Source organism: Polyergus mexicanus, unplaced genomic scaffold (genome assembly GCF_030449975.1).
Source record: "Polyergus mexicanus isolate NDT 795.1 unplaced genomic scaffold, iyPolMexi1.0 SCAF_4, whole genome shotgun sequence".
In the NCBI taxonomy this organism is placed as follows: Eukaryota; Metazoa; Arthropoda; class Insecta; order Hymenoptera; family Formicidae; genus Polyergus; species Polyergus mexicanus.
Window position 1 is genome coordinate 11,223,360 of NW_027223324.1, and position 19,567 is coordinate 11,242,926.

Here is a 19,567-nt window from a genome sequence, read left to right on the forward strand (position 1 = left end):
TCCGATAAATCTCGAAGGCATTCGCGCGATTTATCGGAGGTTTATTCGTTTATTAAAAACGCGATGAAACGCGCGCGCGCGCGCGCGAGAGGATCCGCGTTGACAAAGTTATTTATTTAGTATCGGTTCGAGATTCCTCGCTCTGCGTGTTTATCACCAGACAGAGAAGGAAAAAGAAGGGTAAGCTTTTCGATATCCCTGTATCGCGTCAATGTCGCGCGTGGAAATGATGAAGTATTTTATGCAGTGCTTGTGTACACCTTATATGTGCCTCGTGATGCCGGCGGGACGACCGTTACAATGGCGCGAGACGGGGCTTTTCACGAGCTCCGTGAATAATGGAGCTCACTTTGTAGACGTTATTATTAATCTTCGTCGAGCGGCGCGGTTTAACAAGCTATTTCACGTTACATGCGCTTTATACCTCGATCAGCTCGATTATAATCGGGTTATATCGATCGCCGATAATCGCGCAGGAATACATCGAGACTTTATCGGGAGCTTAATTGGATTGCGATTATTTCACGAATAGAAATTAGGAGTATAACGAGTATATTATACACAATACGATAGATGTGAGCGTAGCGTATAAAGATCTTACCTTTGATTCACTTTACACAAAGAATTCTTTTTGACAAAAATTAAAATGAAGATCTCGCGTATATATCTAGAGATCGGGATGTTGCCTATTTAAAAAAAAACATCGATAACGACGGGATAGCGTGCGCTTTGCGATGCATCAAGCTGCTGGATCTGCGTGGAAAGCTCACCGGGTGCTTAATTATCCCGAGGCGGCAATGAATCTCGTTGTCTTTCCGGCTAGGGGACCGACCGTTGCAGTCGCTCGTAATAAATCCATTTGCCAGCGGATATATAATAAGTAGCGACGCTAAGCTCTCTTGCCTTTCTCTCCTGCATTTTTTTCGCAAATCTCTTCCTTGATTTCTCCATCTCTCTCTCTCTCTCTCTCTCTCTCTCTCTCTCTCTCTCTCTGTCTCTCTCTCTATGTAGCTCCTTGTCTTATCTCGTTCTCAAGAGCCACGCGTAGGCGAAATCTTGCGACGGCTGATTCTCTCATTTCCTTCGCCGCCACCATCCGTTCTCCTCGTCTCCCTCTAGCTGCCTGCCTCGCAGTACGGCTGCACTCGCGTGCTTGACGTGGGCACCTTTCCCTTCTTCGTCGCCGCGACCTCGGCGCGACAGAAAGAGAGTTGGATGAGAGGAGAACAGCCGCGTGTGACTCATCTCTCTCCGGTTCGTCGTACCTCTGTACGCGCGTCCGCGAGTTTTGTGATAGGCCGCCGTGGAAAACCGGCTCTCCTCGTCGCGCGTGGCTAAATTATCCCCTTGCCAGCTGTGTGTCCGCCTCGTTTCTCGTCGCAGCCTCCGGCTTCGACTCCGGTGCGTTCCGCGATACCTGTCCCCATCGTGCGCGTATCGACCATTTACTAAATCGTGACTCGATATTACGCTCAGCTCTTTTATCAACGCGCCGATTCTAATCAATAGCAATTTTGTAGAGTTGTTACAAAATCTATGCAATCGTTGCCTAATGTGGCTTCATTATAAAATCACTGTCATTTCCCCGCGTTATCAATCGGTTTGATGAAATCTGAAAGGAATTTTGAATCGTTAAAAGTTTCTCGATCGAGTCAGGGTGTAGTAACGATGAGACTTCATTAGCGTTGTCGCGTTATTTATAGACCCTATCTTGCGGTACTTTTTCGCTTTATCGACGGACTATCGGCGTATCATTTTTACGTCCGTTCCCGCGGTCATTTATCATCGCGAGTGATGGATGCGGTCGTATCACTCGGGACAGTTGAAAACACGCGTTCTTCATAGCGCGAGATGGACCAGGATGGTCCCGCCCTCCTACAGAAGAATTCCACATATTTATAGTCAAGTATCAAGTTTTCTTGCTTACGTTGCTAACGTAACCTTGATGAACCGAGCGCGGCTGCTGCCTCTATTCGTTATACTTATCGTCTGCGTTTTAAGCGAGTTCAGCGAACTTTTATCCTCTGGTTAACAATTAGACGAAATAATTATTCGATTAATTTTATTCGGGATGATAATTTTTCATACCGATACTTTTTGCCATCTACGTATAGAGAGAACACCTTATCATCGTACAACCTTCGAGTCATCGATTCAGTCTGCCGAGCTTCGCATTTAGCCGCGACTTTCACTCCCTTCGAACGGCCCGGCATTCCGGAGTCATTAAGGAATTACGAGTGATAGTGTGTATGCGCGCCTCGTAATAGCGAGATGTCATTGTCGAGCGTGTTATGACACGGGTCTTATTGCTTTTGCCGACTCGTTTATTTTATTTCCACGTTTAAGCAGCACGCGAAGTGCGTGAATTAGAATTTTTCCCGAGTAATTAAAGGAGAAAAAGTTTCGCGATCCTCCTAGAGAAATGTCATTTCGAGACGTCGCAGACGTTTTAATAGTCATCGCGTTTTTACGACGAATAACATAAATCGCTCGCTGATGTTCGATTTTTTGATTAGTTCGATGATAAAGATAATATTAGTTAGGTTTCGTATAATCGCTTTTCGCGATGTAAAATCATTCGAGATTAGATTCTTTTCGTTGCATAGTTCTTAACTTACACGTTTTTCTATTTGTACTATGCTCGTTCCGTCTCAATTGGCGGCGAAATTTTCAATTCAAGACAATTAACTTTTAATTCCTCTAAATTGTCTCTTCACGCATTCTTATGTCGGCGAGGCGTCTAAACCTTTTCTGGCATTCGTCACATCTTCATCGCCACCAGCGTTTGCGGGGAAAAAAGCGGCTCGAGGGAACGTAATTGTATTACTTAACATTCCACAAGAATTAATTTAAAACGAAATACATGTGTCACGAGTGGAATGTCAAGATGAAAAAATAATGTAATTAGAGATTATAGCGAGCCGATGGAGTAATTGCTTCGCGAAAAACATCCCGATCATCTTCATTTAACAAGAGACTAACTTAATCGTTTACTCGATCGATTTATCGACAAGCGCTCAATATTTTATTGACATCTTCAATTGGAGAAAACGATTTTGTCTTTTTGCCAATATCCAGTCCCTCATTTAGCAAAATGATCTTTAAATATATATTTAAACTAAAATTACAGTGTGGATGCTTTTACTTATGCAGTCTTGTTAATTATTTAAATTATTTTTGCATCACAGAATTTAATTATTAATTTTATTTGCCAAAGTTATTTTCGCGCAGGACGAAGACAATGATATATCTAATATCCCTTCGATAAATTTGTCCTCTTGACGTTGTTCCTCGCGGTCGACTACCTCGTCTCCCTCTTTCTCGAACGTGGCGTCGCGACTCGGACTTGCGTGTGCGGTGTTTTTTTGCAGACACACGAGGCAGCTTACGCGCGCCTCGTGACGCGAAATGGAAATGGGAGTGGTGTGTGCGTGTTCCGAAGGATACCCCCATACGAACCTTGGGGAGTATCATGGCGATAGGATAAGAGCGTTTCCTGATCGATCGTATCGCGTTTTTGCGCTACGTTTCAGCAAACATAACGTCATTAATTACTTCATAATATCGATACTACGATCGAAACCGCTCATATTCGACGCTAATGTCGATATTCGGTCGCGACCCTCGGGCCAATTTCCTACGGTCGATTTCCTACATAATAGGGAAATCGAGAACCGGTACGCATGTACACCGGTCAGTAAGCGTGTCTAAGCTTCGGTCGCTCATTGTGTTTGCAACAGCAGCACGGTTCAATGGCCCAAATTTCCCGGATATACTTACCTGCGGCGCGCTACTTTCGTCGCGAAAAAAGAACCGTATCGGGACGTGTTCCATATACATATTAGAATCGAGACAGATGAAAGATTTACGCGACAAAGTTTTGTATTAAGAAATGTTCGGCGAATTTAAAAATTGATCGCGTGTATAGTTGCGGAAAAATATACGCGGACGTTCTTTTTATTTTTCATTCGATTCGTCCATTTCCTCCCACGCGATCGTTTGCTCGTCGTTACATATTTATTTATGATCGCGTAAATCTTAAAGGCGAATGCGACGAGAGAGAGAGAAAGAAAAGTGGAGGAATAAAAGCGCGCACGGTGCCGAGGAGAGAGCTCGATTAAACAAATTTATATCGTGTGAATTACAGCGCTGGGCGGATGATAAATATCGCGTCCATGTATTTTTAGCCGGACCGCGCCCTTATCGCGGTCGCATTGCGATTATGTGGATAACGACGTTAATGAATCGGACGTGTTGGAGTGGACGAACGCTCGATTGAATTCATTAATCCAACTCTCGCGATGAGACTCGCGTTTGCGGACAATTAATCCTCCGGCTATTATCGTTCGTATAAATGCGATCTTGTTTTTGGTTATTTACAAATGCAGCTCTCGTCATTTATTAGCTAACGACATGTATTAATCTAATCCCATAATAACCACGTTCGTAAATAAAACGAATTAAATATTATTTATTCGTTTTGATAGCTCGATTGATTAGTTGGTTGATTTCTCGGCTTGACTTATCCGACTTTCGCGAAGAATTCGATTTGAGATTTTTTTCTACGCAATATTCGATTCGAATTTACGGGCTCATTGTCCTTGATCCTCTTATGGTATGTCGGAAAGAATTCCTTGCAGTTTCCGAACAGTAGTTTCTATCAGTGGGACGTTTCGTATAGATACTTCAGAACTTCTTTAGTTCTCGGTGAGACGATCCTTTTTTACGAGGTCTCGTGAATGTGACATTGTCTTTGACACCCTTGCTACCGCTAGGGTGCAGTCGCACGATTTATTCCTCGCTCGTTCCCCGAACTATGACCGACTATGTGATTTTGTTGTGGGGCGACTGAGATATTAATTAGTATCGCGCGATGTATGTGTATATAAACTAGTAGGAGGAGAGTACGATGAAACAGAAAATACAAGGTAGATCGATATTTCGTTAGCCAAGGTTGGCTTTGCGTGATTCTCCCTTCGGAAGAGACAAAACACCTGTGCGACGGTTTTAAGGCCCGAGTATACGTAGCGAAGGGAAGACTTTGTTTCAGTCTGCGTTCCGATTCGCGAACACAAAGCTTTTCTTCTTTTCATCTTTTTTTTTCTTTTCTTCGTAAGTGAAGTGAAGCGGACGGGCATATAGCGTGCAAGTTCGATGCATTCATACGGCGTTGTATACTTACTTCATTTTTGGACAGAATAGTATAAAGGGTCGTGTCGTGTACATATTTCTTTCAGCTGAAACGAAGCTGAAAATTGCGCTGCGCTTTTTTAAATAAAATAAAATACGCCTCTCTCTATGGGGTCTACAGAACGTGAATGTTAGATTTCAGTTTAATCAAAAAATGTGCTTATATATTTCAAAAAAAATTTTAACCGTTTTTTTTTCAATTATTGCGAACGATAGCGCGACAAATCTTTGATTATTTTTATTTGTTAAAGAATTACTACAATTTCTCTGCAATACTTTCAATATGCATAATTTCGTTTTATTGCAACAATCGCGTAAGAAATTTTACCGCCATATGACAAGACACGGCGACACTATGGGATCCGGTATCTGTAAACCTGTCAATGTCACAGCGTTGCACATGCTACGATGCGCGCATGTGCAGTTTCGTCGATATATACCGGGAGAGTAAATCCGTTGCGACAGAGAATGGCGACGGTTCAAGTGCTGAAAACCGGTTTCGTATGCGTTGCGGTAGTGTCCCGCTCGGTTCGATTTCATTCCTAATGGCCCCGATGAAATTCATCCCACGGTTCTTCGGGTTTCTCTGCGCGCGTATATCTGTCGGCTCGGTTTTATGCTCACACACCTCTGTAAAACGACACTTCCTCATTCTTCGATATCTGCAACTCCTCTCTCTCTCTCTCTCTCTCTCTCTCTCTATATATATATATATATATATATATATATATATATATATAATTTAAAAGTTGAAATAATTTTTTTAACCATTAAACACAATTTTTGAATGGGGCAGAACCATGGTGCAAATATCGAGTTTGAAGTATACTTTTTTATTTTCCTTACTCGGTCCTCGTTTCTGTTCGGATTCGTAGCGACAATAACGACGCGCGACATGTAGCACCGATATCCGAAAGGTGTTCTTACGTTTCGCCAATCGCGTTCCGTTTCTAACTTTACGCGCTCTCGTTCGGAAGCCTGACGCAATGCGACAGGTGGAATGAAAAACTCGGATGAAGAGCCCCGAGACTCTCTCGTGCAGATTCACTTCGGTGGAGACGAAATACAGGGCGTTTCGAACGAGATTCGACGTGTCGCGTCGAATTTTTTTCTTTTTCGCGATATCTGCCGCGAATATCTTGAAAACGTTCAAAGTAACGGTACGATTTCTTACAATCTTTCAACTTTTTTTTTCTTTTTTTTTCTGAGAGTTGCCTTCCGATCATTATTCATGATAATATCCGGACCGCCAATTCCGTCAAACTTCGTGAAAAATTGTTCAAGTATTTCAATTCTACTTTCTATCTAAAGACTTTTCGGCATTGAGCGGAGAAAAGTTCGCTAAGTAAATTCTTGCAACCGCGGCGTCCCAACTTTTGATCGCGGAAATTAAGCGAGCAAACTGTGTTTCCTCGTCCGGCAATGAAGAAAAGTTTTTCTACACGGAAATTGCTTAATGTTCCACTCATCATACCCGTAAATTGATTGAATATCGAGCGGAAAAATACGACGTTGATATTACGCGCACATGTATCTACGCAGTCATCGAATTTCAAGAGACGCTTAACGGATGGGGAAAGATGGAAAGTTAACAAGGTAGCAGGACCCTCTCCTCTTTAACGATCACTTTTCAACGCTCAGGAACGAACGTGGCGCGTACTCGATTGAAATTCCGTTAAAAAACCCTGATGTAGAGGAGAAACGGAAAAGGAACTTTAAGAAGGGTCGGCGGCTTTTTATATTGTGACGGGACACAAAAGAGGTCCATGACCGTGTTCAAAGGACCTATAGGCTCTCGACCCCTTCGATGATACGCGCGTGAAAGACGCACGCCAATGGTCGCCTTTTCCATGTTCGACATTTTTCGTCCCTCGAAATTCACGTCCTTGCACGGTAGGATCACGTTGCAAAGTTAGGACGATCGAGTAAATTCGAAAAGTATCCTTTGATATTTGATTCTGTAAACTCCTAATACATCAAATTTTAAAAATTCGATTGAATAAAAAAACGTTTCGAAACGTTTGACGCAATATTTTTATTATCTACTGAACACTCTGACAATTTGAATTGTCAGTTTGACAATTTTATATAAAAAATAATGTAATGTCGCTAAATAATTTTAATTTTTAATATCGAATTATCTTGTTATTTTGAATGTCTTCATTAGCATTATCGAAGCAAAAAGTCTCGAGAAGTCTCTTCATCTTTCGCGATTTCAAAATGTCGAAGCTTGACATTATCTTGTTTCTTTTTGTATTCTGCCTTCTGGTCTGTTATTCCATACTGTCTTACTTCGCGAACGGAGAAAATAATACGCAATTACAAACTAATCAGACTCGAGAAGTGCTTGGCGAACGGCCAGAACTGTCGAAGGCTTTTCTCTTGTACGTGTCTAAAAGCCATCCGGAGGTTGTTCGGATTAAACGGATTATCTGGAGAACCTGTTATCGACGGCGAACATTTCGTTTTGCTATTTTCTTTATAGTCGATCGTTCCCTGCATTGTAATTGGAAAAATCTGTTGCGCGTCTGTAAAAAGGAAATACCAGAAAAATTATTATCATCAAGAAATCATATTACAAGCATGACGAAAGATAATAATCTTCTTGTTAGATCGTCATCAATTTTTTATCAAATGCACATAATAGAAATATATAATATATAATAACTATATATATATATATATTTGGTGTTTGATCATTTTTTTAACGTTAGCTCTTTTATAATTAATATTACTTCAGTAATCATTATATATAGAGAATATTAATTTCCGTTCGAGACAGAATGTTTCCGTGAATTTCTATGGTGTTCTCGGTGGCGCGACAAGACGCGTTCATCGATGACTGTAATCTTATGGCCAGTCTTCTTCCTGTCAAATATTGGTCTAGTCGTAGTTCTCTCTTTTCGTCGTGGCACGTCCGATAACGAGACGGACGATCAACAGAGGAAAAATTCCGAGATTTTCACTCGACGTTTAAAATCCAACAGAGAATGGAAAAGTTCACTTTCGTACTTTTATTTAAAAATTTTTCTGATACAGAAACTTAACTATATAGGTGATATAATATAAATCGATATGTATTAGATTGAAAATTTACGCCGAAATGTTGATTTTCCGAATTTTCCAAACTTTTTCTCTAAAACGATTAAACGACTTGAAAATATTATAAATACGGCCATATCTTTTCATCTTATATCTTATCGGAGACACATATCTTTTGTAACACTATAATGTAAATGAGGCGATCGAAAGCAGGCGGTTGTAAAAGATGGCTTTCCTTTAGAGAAGGTAATCAAGTGCATCTTTCCTAGAGCACTGGTAGGGGAGGGGGGGGGGAGGTAGAGAAAAAAAACTACCCACCGCTCTCACCATAAGCCACGAAGGAGCTTCATATTTTGATGAAGGAACCGACATTTCTCTTGCCGGTGACTCCAATTTACTCTCGTAACGATACCGGAAGGTGGGATGGGGACCACCGAGGGGATGAGAAACGAGGAAATAAATGCGCGCCGGTGTAAACCAGGAAAACTAATTTCGCAAATGCGCGAGAGAGACATACCTGTATTCATAAATATAATAGATCGATATCTCGCGTCGAGCACGATGAAAAATGCATCGTTCGTTGTCCCTGGTTTTCGTATTATTCGTCAAAATATATAACGAGTAGAAGAAAACGGGGATGCGCTGTATTATGTCATTCGTCTCTCATTTTTTATTAATCGGGATTTAAGTTTAACCGAAGTGTGCCAGTTTAAAGATCTCGACAGCTCTCATTTATTATGAAGGAGCGCGTTCATCGATATGAGCGTTGATCTAAAACTCACGACTCTCGCTTATCCGTCTACTTTTCGAGTATCTCTCTTATTTACGTTTTTTATATCTCGGTTTCTTGGCATTTTTTAATGATGCCAATGCATCAATGACAAAAATAAAAATGATTATATCTTATGTGACGTATGTTGGGATGTTACGTGCGCAAGAAAGCATATTACGAAAATCAGTGAAGCAGATCTGTTTTATATATATCGTATATAAATTTTTTTATATCTTTTTATATATCTTAGAAATATATAAAATTTTTATTCACTCCATCATATTGTGAAATGTAAGCAATTTTAATCGGGTTTATCATGATCAATTTCTAATAATAAAAATGCAACAGAAAAGAAATTTATCAATACAATGATAACAAATGATAGATAAATAATCATTGATTTCAAAGATTGATTATAATTTGCGTATCGAATTTTTCAATAAAATTAATCTGCCGTTCTCTTGATCCTCAACTTCTCAGGTTGAGGGATAAGGGTAAGCTATAAAATTATAGTGTGCAATTTATACAGAAATAATTTTTATTTAATTATATTTTAAAAACCTCATTTGTTTTTTTACATTACATTGAAAAACGAGAGAATCAAGAACTCGGCTATCACTTTGCGCAATGTTGTTTTGTAGCGTGTCGTTGCCATCGTTGCGAGACCCCGTGGCGCCCACGCACTCATTTTCGCGCGTGTATGTTTCGCGAGGGGGGACTCCGGAGAGGGATGGTGGTGGGGAGGGGGGGGACAAATTCACCGGGCGATCGCGTGCGAATCGCGATCTGAAATCCGCAGTGGCGAATTTCCGCACCTAGTTTGTGACGACCATTCGTCCCTTCAGATTTGGGCGTCGTCGTCGTCGTCGTCGTCGCCACCGCCGCCACCACCGCCACCGCCACCGCCACCGTCGTCTAGTATCGAGCGTCCCGACGCCGGGACGCTCGGAGCTGTTGCCATGCCGACCGACGGGGCTACCGGGGCTTTTCGCATTCGCGGGCCGTGTCGACGCGAGGTTCGATCTGCTCTCGTGTATGAACAAGAGAGTCAATGCCGAACGGCTTTGCGTGCGCTGATATATTAATTAAATTATAAGAGAGAATCGAAACTTTTCGGAATTATACTTTGAAAAAGATCATGACAACATATTTATTTGTTTTAGATATTAAAAATCTCTCCCCTGTATTGTCTAGCGTGATCGAATTTTTTTTCTTGAGATTTTTCTCGCATGTGAAAGAGACAAGCGGTCAGTAAGACCGTCAGTATTCTATATTTTCGCGACCACATTTCCCTTAAGCGTCGTATAAACATTTGTATGCGGTCGGATTTATGGTAAAGATGGCAAGCGAGTGCGCGAGCTAAGCCGGCATTACTACGTTGCATTTTACGAGCGTTGTTACGAGAAGCGTGAGGCATAAGGTATTTTTGCAACTCGGAGCCCGTGGAAAATACACGTCCGTGAATGATATCGTCATACGAGATTTTGCTTTTTATTTGTAAACGCGAAAGAGCAGTCGGGTAAAGAGAACGCTCTTTATTATACGACTGTTATATATCCGCGATTCAGCTCTATCATAACGCCCTAATAAAGGTCTCTACGTCTTCTTTATGTTAGTGAAATAAAACCGTGCAATTATATCGCACGCAGTATTTCTCGCAATCTGTGCGATATGCAGTAATTATCGACCAACGTACTCGCGAATCAATTACGTATTTCGCAAGTGTCGTGGTTAATAGGCTGATCAATATTACACCTGCCCATACGTAAACAAGATATTACATATGCATAGTTTGAAAGCGATCTCGCATACAATGAATGTCATAATGACGGTAATATCGACAATAATCACAATTTAGAAGCTACGCTCTTAATTACTGTTAATTAATTTTCCTCTACCGTATAGGGTGACAGTATCGAACTGTCGCGCGACTATAAAACACACGGCGATAAATTCGCAGTCGCGGTTTCCGCAGTTGGTGCTATCGTGACAAAGAAAAATACGCTCGTGGATCGAACGTTTGGTCTCATTAAAAGTTCGCCTGTTAATTGCGATTGGATGCGCCCGCCGTCCTTGCCATCGTGTGATTTCCCAGGTGGAATTCTCTATCTCGTCTGAAAGCCTCTGACGCGTTCTCCATAAAAGCCGCGGGACAGTTGCACGTAGCTTGTGGCAGGGACACTTGATAACGAGTTTTCCCATTCAAGTTATACTTTTTTTTTTCTCTTATTCTCGCGCGGACAAGAACACTCTCGGACATGCCACGTCGGTGAAGGTCGAAATTGCGAAGGTCGACACTCTCGAAAACTCGCGTTGTGCTTGAGTGATTCGTCCCCCTCCTCTCGAAACTGCCAAGTAACTTCGAAATGCGATTCTGGTCGTACTGGTTCCGCGAGATTTCAGTCGGAAATTCTGGTGATTTTTTTGTCACTATTATTCTCTCTCTCTCTTTCTCTCTCTCTCTCTCTCTTCATTTTATTTTATTTTTATCACGGAATGGTCTATTCTTTTGCGTTATAAGAAATTATGGATTTTTATGGAAAGCGAAGGTGATGATAATGGTCCGTTTTCCAAATTTATGATGTTTTTATTAATATTTGGCCGTTTTTCTCTTCTCCGTGTTAGATCGGAATGTGAAGATAGAAGATTAGAGAAGTTTTTACCCAACAATAATTAACTGCAGCGAAAAGAACTTTGGTTGTTTCCCTTTAACTTTTTCCCACGATCGAGATTACGTTTCGAGATTGCGGACAGAAGTTTACAAAATCTCTAGTCTTTTTCCGTCTTTTTCTTTAATACGACAGTCAATTCGAGATAAAAATTTCGGTTGCAAATATTCACGTACTCGTAAAAGAGGATGTTTCTTTTTAAGAGAAGATAAACGAGTGTAGCTTTCTCGCAGGGATTTATTAAAACGGGGAAACACTGTTGTAATTTTTACGAGAGTTAAAGTTACGAATTTTGTTGGAAATTGTCTACATTGTTTTATTATTCATTCTTTACGGTAGAGGCTTGGCACTGTTTAATCAAGTATCGTCGAAAGAAGAGTTTGACGTTTCATCGTTTTCTCGAGAATACCGCACTCCCTTTGAGAACTGTATCGCTGATAACACGTTTGAAGATTACAAACGAAGCTTTTAGCTGTCGCAATCTTCTCCCTTCTTTGTTTGTTTTTGCTCGTTCAAAGATCGAGGAAAACTCGGCGAATTGCGAATTTATGTCGGTAGCTCACGACGGTCATCTTTCGCTCCAGTTTGCGCTTTATATCTGTCCTCTCCGCCTACATCTCTTTCTCTTTTCTTCCTGTCAAATTGCCATCGTGACTTTTTCACTGCAGTTTCTATACTCGAATCGATGAACCCATTTCTGTTCTCGGGAACGAATCCTCCCCCGAGATTGCCGGTCGTTACGTTGAGTTTCTCGCATCGCCGCAATATCAGCCGATCGAGATTTCCTGATTTTCCGCGACCGCAAACTCAACCCCTTTCTCGATAGAATCCTTACGTGATAGCGAAATAAATGTTGACCTACGACACTATTGCTTCTGCATCATTTGTATATTTTATGCGCAGAGTTTTTTCTTGTGATTTATAATAAAATGGAATATTTTCCATTTACGTTCGCTGTTATCTGTAGAAATATATCGATCGAGAATAAAAAGTATAGTTTGAAGAAATCTTGTTTCGATGGTAGAATTTAAAGCACCATTTAGCAGAATACTCTCACGGAATATTGATTCTCAAGCAATTTGGGTTAAGAGAATTCTTTTTTCTTCGAGGAACGCGGAAATGGTATAACGCCTATGAAAAAGGATAAGCCATGAATGGTTGTTCACTATTTATCGAGGTACATTCAGGGTTCCAGTTGAGATAGCGTTGCCGGGGAAACGTGCTCAGGCGACGTAATAGTGACTCTCAATTATGTAAGATAGCTGGCCTCGACTACACGTAACCGAGATTTCGCACGTGCTGCAATGACCGTATTATTCGTGATTCTTGTAAGTTCCTCTCTTAAAGGACGCGATTTCATTCCGGATATTGTGAGAAGAGCACAGAATAGTCATTGCTTGATTATTTTATTATGCTTTCTCAAACAGAAGAAATGTTCGATGAAACTTTATTATATTTTGTGCACGCGAAGAGATAAATAATTATAAAAATATATAAATATTTAAAAGAGAGAGAATTATAATCAACTCACTCATAATTTATAAGAAAAAGATATTTAACACTTTCAAAAAGTATCGATTTTTCAAAAAATCGATTTTAGCACTTGTTTCTTCTATCCGCGTTTAACCCTTCTTAACTATCGCACAATAGAATTTTGCGAAATGACTCGCTATTTATCTATCTTGTCGCACATACCCTTGTTGCGTTTCGCAACCCTCGCGAATAGCTGAAGAGGGTGGATGAAGGGGTGAATATATGAGAATGCATATGGCCTGCTCTATTCGTATCATTGACGCTGACGACATCGCCGTTGCAATTGTACGTTGTATGACGAAAAATATCTTTGATGGAGATATATTTAATATCCATAGCGCCTACATACAGATATATAATCGAGAATTGAATATTTTAAAGCACTGTCGGCTTTTACTATCGAGAGTTTTATATTCGTTCTGTAACGAATCGAAACATAACAATATCTTCGGTGAATCCAAAAATTTTTCTTTGTCTTTTGTTCATTGCATTGATTGAGAGCAAGGATAGAGGGTAAAGGAAAGAATAACCATTGATCTGCAATTAGCGGATTATAGCGAATCGAATGAGTTGCACTACTGACATATTCGTTACGAATGGACTGTGCCGGGCATGATCGATATAACGCGATGGAGAGAGACGGTCGAGCAAGCTGAATTAACGAGTGAAATTGCAAGAAGATTTATGTATTTCAGCTCGAAACAATTCAGCTCGCTGTTATTTCGGAAATATGCTCTTCCGATCCGAGATAACTGTTTGCGCGTATGCACTCTTGAAAAATTTTAGCTTCGAAATATTTCAGCGGTCAATAGTGTACAATAACAGCGTACAATATTGCATATAAAATAAAATATGAATATTTTTTTTATACCGAACTCTCTCTCTTAAACTTTAAATTTTAAATTGAGCTCTAAAAAATATTATTTGTAATAATTCGCGTTGTTAAGACTTTGATACAGAAAATTTTTTTAGCGAGTTTACATAAATCGATATAATGTAAAAATAGCGTTTTCTTCTTCTTTCGAAAAGAAAGCCCGAGCGGAAACTAGTACTTCTATCCTATTAACGCGTACGTCTTTCTTCGTTAACGTTAATTATTAAGTTGCTCATAATAAGGAATCGTCATAGTAGCGACTCCATCTGTTTAAATGCTACTCGATACGCGTTGCGTAGGATATATCCGTTGGTAAGCTTCCTCTTTGTCTCGTCTAAGAATAATTCTGGGACTCGCAGTCGATGCTGCCGCCGACGATTCTGCGTGGAAGCTGCGCCGGAAGAGCTTCATCTTATGCGTTTATACTGTACAAAGTTCTCTAAAAAAAATCCTAATTTTTTAGTCTAAAGATTTCGTAATAATATTGGATTGAATTTTATCGCGGTCTATTTTTATATGCTTGGCCTGAATTTTCGTTCAATATTTAGTATCTGAACTGGTGAGCCATTGAAATAAATTTCTATGATGTATGGATATATACTTTGTTGGAGGAAATATGTACAATTTCCCTGGACTTTGTGAACTTCGTTTATCGATATTGTAATTATTGTAGTTATGATTATTTTTGCCGTGATTTGATAAGACATTGTATTGAAATGCAGCGGCGAGAGATAAATGACGCATGCGAACGTTTCCACGAGAATCTCAAATTATGTTGCTAACTGCAAAAATTTTCTTTACGACATCCGCGATTATTTTCGGCTTTCCGATGTGTTTTCTTGCGTTTTCGAATTTAATATCACTTGGCAAAAGCGGAACAATAAAGTTCACGATAAACTCAGTTGGACGCTGTTCAACTATTTCTACGACTGCGACCTGATCGCGATTCGTTTTCCCATAAATTGCGAAAAGCGTGCATCGATTGCATTTCGAACTGGAAACGAAAGCTTGTTATTTTTAAAGAGCGCTGCTATTTGTATGAAAATCACGTGCAAAAAATATTTGTCAGACATATGCGTCATTTATTGTGCAACGTCGGTTTTATTACACTGCAATAGATTACATTGTTATTTGTTGCAAGCACATCCTCTCTTTGTTGTGATAATTGCATTTTTCTCCATGAAACATAATAAAATAATCTATAACATACATAAATGTGAGACAAAAACTTAACAAATTTTATTGCAAACATTTTTTCAACGATTTGCGTATAAAAATTTTGTGGAATAATCTCCTCTCTTCCTCCAAAAAAATTGGTTTACACGTACGAAGAATATCATTTGCAATTCAAGTAAATATATTTGAAAATTCCTTATCATATTAATAAGAATAAAGATAAATTTATCGCTAATAAAAAAAGAAGAAACGAGTATTTCCGTATATTCGTTTCTGTCATTTAGCACTTCTCGTTTCTCCTCTCCTCATCTCATGCCAAGAATAGAAACGCGGCGGTTTTGCGGCGCAAATTTTTGTCCGTGGCAATGTATTGGTTGGTTAGCAGCTGTGCGTTTCTAGGATAAATCGGACATTTCTTTATCTCTTTCTTTCTCTCTCATTTCTTTTCTCCTCTACGATAATCAGCGACCACTTCGCCTTTTTTGGCGAAGAATTCACTTTGTTGTTCTTACATTGACGCTACGTGCGGTCTCGGAAGATCTTTCTCTTCCTTGTTTCTTCACTACGTAGGTAGTGTGTTGCTGCACGCCTTGGCTTTTCTTTCTCTTCATCCGAGTCTTCTATTATCTAGTCCGTCGTCTTGCTTTGTATCTTTGTATATACAAAGACGCGGGTCAATTTTCCTCATTTTCCTCTGCTATCTCTTCGGGGAATCTCACTACCCCGACATAAATATGTAGATACTAATATACAATCGTGTATATTCTCAAAATAGTCTAGAGACACGTTTAAATCGCATATTTGATTAAATTAAGATTTATGTTATAGAAATATCTTCACTATTTTTTAGTTTTTCTAAAAAAAATTCGTTTTTCTCTAAATTTTTTTTACAATTAATATTTTACTTTAATTCTTTAGTTACCTGTTTTAGTAACTAGTGACTAATTCCTCTCGCGCGAGTTTCTCTCGTTCTCTTTCTAGTTTTCCATGTGTGACTCTCTCTCTCTCTCTCTCTCTCTCTCTCTCTCTCTCTCTCTCTCTCTCTTTCTCTCTCTTCCTACAGCAAGACGTGGGACGATCCTCTATATAAACCCTCATGAAACCGTAGCCTGGCCCAAGTAGTTCGCCAACGGCGAACAGTTCGTACGGATCTGTCTCTGTACTTGTCATTTGTGTCTGTGCTCGTGTGTGATAGAGGTAGTGTCGCAATTATAATATTCTGAGATACATATTTATGGACGATCGAGTTTCTTCCGGTGCTGAATTTCCTTGTGGATATTTTGCAATACATATAATATTTGTGCGACACAGCGATTTTGCAACATATTATTTAAAATTAATATTTAAAAAGGATCATCAAATATTGTATCATTAAAAATAATTATATTAACGAGTGATATATATATATATATATATATAAATAAATTATAAAGAAGTTCTTTTTATTTTATTTGCAGTGCAATTTTATGCTACATGTAAATCGTAATGATTTTTTTGAATGATTCGTACCGATCAAATTAGATCTCTGCGTAGGATCAATTATTTGCAATTGATGATTCGATTCTATTAATAGAGAATGCTGAAGTCTCAGATTATATATAGAAGCAATCTCCAAGTATTCTAAATATAGACTGAAATATTCGTACGACGTATTTGGTAAAGCAAATGCGCGTGGTTGAATATCATTTAAAATTATGCTATTCTCTGTACATTCAATTGCAATATTAATAGATATTTTATATTTTCATTTATTTTAAGATTTTCAACAACTTTCGAAAAAAAATTATTATTAGATGCTTAATTACTTAATATTAAATAACAATATTATTTACATATTTATATAACAAACTACTAATTTATATTCCATTTTTTTACTTCAGGAATAGTTGTAAAAGAGATATATATAATTTCTTAAAAATTATTAGAATAAATATTGCGAGAATCTCGATCGTTCATTATAATTATTTCAATTAAAGAGAAAAAGATTTCGCAACGAAATTACAAGTTTATGAGTGCAGAATTAATCGAAGACTTGTCCCAAGATGGAATACGTCCTAAAAGCAGGGCGCAATTTGGGCGGTGGTGTGTGCAGGGCGGCGGGTGCCCTCGCACGCGGTACCCGAAGAATGTTAACTTACGTTCCACTGTTGGGCGTTGCTGCAGTTCCGGTAGGTGATACAGAATTATTTACGGTATGGGATATATAAACTTTGCTAGTAAATTTATCGGAAGAAAAAAATAATTTATTCGCTGATGACTACTGATCTCTTGAAAAGTCAATTTTTTTCCGAGTATTAATCTCGCTTAATTTAATACTTTGATCGGAACGAGTGTACTTGTTTAAAATGGACAAATATCTGTCACGGTAAACTGACACTCTTGCATTCGCGTGAGACGTGAATCGTACGAAAATAGCTCGCGCGAGGAACGCAATGACGCGAATGGCTTTCGCCAACCGAAGCTCTCGTCGACGAAAATGTCAGTGGTACCATACTCGCGTGGAGATAGTTAGTCACTTGAGTCTAAAGATCATACTAGTTCCTTCTTCGAAACACAGTGCACTTTTTTATTTCATCCGTGATGAGATCGCATCAACAAGAGTAATTTTACTTTTAACTTAATTTTATAATTTTTGTGACGATGATGATTACAACAATTTATGATCTACAATCTCTCTATTATTTCTAAAGCGAAAATTTTTCTTCAATATATTTCGCTTGACCTCTTTCAACAATATTGTTTTGAGCTACATTGGCTATTATCAGCGTCGAATTGGGATAACCGGCCCGGTTTTCATTAAGGACGAATTTCAATGTTATTATAGCCCGCGAGGAAAAATGCAATTCATGCCCGGTCTGCGCTCAAAGCGCGCATTAAAGCCCCGATTAGCTATGAATTTCCAACGAGATTTATCGAAATTTAGCGGCAAGCGGTTGCTCGCTCGTGCCGCGGGCGAGGTGCTACGAGATTAAATTATTACCCTCAGCCGTTTTATGCACGTTCTAAAGGTAAACTATTCTTGGAAATCTTTTACTATACATATATTACGAGAGACAAGGGGAAGAACACAGACATTTATAGAAAAATTTATAATTGTCAAGTAAAACTCGAATCGACAACAATTTTCGTTGATAACTCCCTTGTTGTACAAATTGAAGGGTTCTAGTGCTCGAATGAGGTACGTTGTTCTATAATTCATAAGATTCACTTCGAATATGAAGTCTTATGTAAAGCGAATCTTGTGAATTATGGACCGGTGCCGTGTTCTTACTTCGAATGCTTCAATTACGAGGTGTAGATCTATGCATGGCCAACGGATATGCCGGATAAGAAGACTTCTTTCGCCACCGCAAAGCGTGAAACACGCGAGACGCTCGCCACAACCTAAAGAGCCATTTACACGCCGGCTGCGAGCTGGCTTCTCGCGTCGGCTTTCGTGTCAGATTTCTATCTACGCGGATTATTAACCGGCTCGTGAGAGTCGCGTGCCAAGTATCGCGGAAACCTAGAGCCGTCGGCAAGGAAATTAGCGATTTCGTTCCTCGTTTCATGAAGAGGAGCAACCTTATTATGTATAAGCGCGACCTAAGAATATTAATTCGAAATAAGAGAATTTAATTGCGGAAGTTTATTCAAATATAATTTAATTGTATATATATATATATGATGCATTAAATTTATTAACTTTAAATGTAAGATATCCTTTCCAAAAAAAAAAAAAAAAAAAAAAAAAAAAAAAAAAAAAAAGTATCAGTTTAAATGTCCACTATTTTCGTAACGTTCCAATTATGCCGTGGTACTCGGTAGGAAGCGAGCGTGAGTGGATCGTCGGATACCGATTATCGATTTATCTCACAATCGCATTAAATCGATGGCGAAATTGTCGTGCATGCAGTGGAAATGGTACGACGAGCATTTCGAAACGTTTCATATCGATGCGCAGATACGACCGAACAATGGACGATTTTTCTCTCTCCTTTCTCGATAACTATCGGCGTTTTTCGACGTTCATGCCTACATCGAACACGCGTGTTTCTCTCTCTCTCTCTCTCTCTCTCTCTCTCTCGTTGATCGCGTTTGAGTTAGTTGGCCAATATTGCCGGCGAATATGCTCCGGTGAACCGGATAAATACCCATAATTTATCTAGCGAAAGAATGGAGGAGTTAAAACAAACGATAGTTTGTTGCTCGTGTATATCTCGCACCGGTTTTCAAGCATTAAAATCGATACACGGTGTGTATCGATAGTAAAAGAGACGAGGCTACGAACATACGAGGTATGTTGGATGAACATGTCATCGTTTGGCGGAA

General features: G+C 39.3%; 1 protein-coding gene across 1 annotated transcript in view; it reads left to right on the top strand.

Moving 5' to 3' along the window:
* LOC138932720 (A-kinase anchor protein 200) overlaps positions 1 to 19,567 on the top strand; it is a 49,729-nt gene that overhangs the window by 18,739 nt on the left and 11,423 nt on the right. The gene's annotated exons all lie outside the window — the stretch shown is intronic.